Below are 751 nucleotides of genomic sequence, written 5' to 3'. Positions count from 1 at the left end.
TGTCCTACATAAAAAACGGAAGCAGGGTTATGTGGACAATTATCATAAATATGGTTTTCACTGCAAAATGAACAAATGAGATCGTTGACTTGGCAAACAGGGGCAGGAGTGCAATAATCCGACTGCACAGGTTGTATCGGCGTGGCTAATGGATTTTTTATACCCAACGCCATCTTTTTCAGCCTCTGGTTAATTGTAACCATCTCTTTTTGCATCGAGGTCGCAATGTCTAGAGCCAAAACTCCAGCTGGATCTTGCTTCTTTGGTGCTTCCCTAGATCTTTGCGAACACCATAGTTCGTTGTGTGAAGCTAAGTCATTTAGGATGTCGACTATCTCGTTGAATGTCTTCTTTGTAAAGGCTCCGTTGACAGCATTGTTTAGCATCATCTTAGTAGGATGATCTAAACCTCTAAAGAAATGTTCTATCTGGATGCATGCCGGCAAGCCATGGTTTGGACATTTCCTGATGAGTTCTTTAAATCTTTCCCACGCCTCGTGAACAGGTTCACGATCATACTGTCTAAAGGAGATGATCTCCTCTCTGATATCAGCGTGGCGAGTAGGTGGGAAGAATTTTGTTAAGAACTTCTCCACTAACGACCCCTATGTGGTGATGGATCCCAGTGGAAATGCATTGAGCCATGCTCTAGTTTGGTCCTTCAAAGAAAATGGAAAAAGTGTTAGTCTAAGAGCATTGTCTGTTATACCCGGTAATCGAAATGCATTTGCAATTTGAATGAATGATTTTA

General features: G+C 41.8%; 1 non-coding gene across 1 annotated transcript; it reads left to right on the top strand.

Moving 5' to 3' along the window:
* Positions 1-444: 444 nt before the first annotated feature.
* Positions 445-551, top strand: LOC148209640 (small nucleolar RNA R71). The gene has a single exon (XR_015793380.1). It is a non-coding gene; the product is annotated as a small nucleolar RNA R71 (small nucleolar RNA).
* Positions 552-751: the final 200 nt, after the last annotated feature.

The sequence above is a fragment of the Momordica charantia genome, assembly GCF_013281855.1.
Source record: "Momordica charantia cultivar OHB3-1 chromosome 8 unlocalized genomic scaffold, Mcharantia_2.0 BLBB01000008.1, whole genome shotgun sequence".
Classification (NCBI taxonomy): Eukaryota; Viridiplantae; Streptophyta; class Magnoliopsida; order Cucurbitales; family Cucurbitaceae; genus Momordica; species Momordica charantia.
Note: the sequence above shows the minus strand (reverse complement) of the source record. Positions and strands in the feature narration are given on the sequence as shown.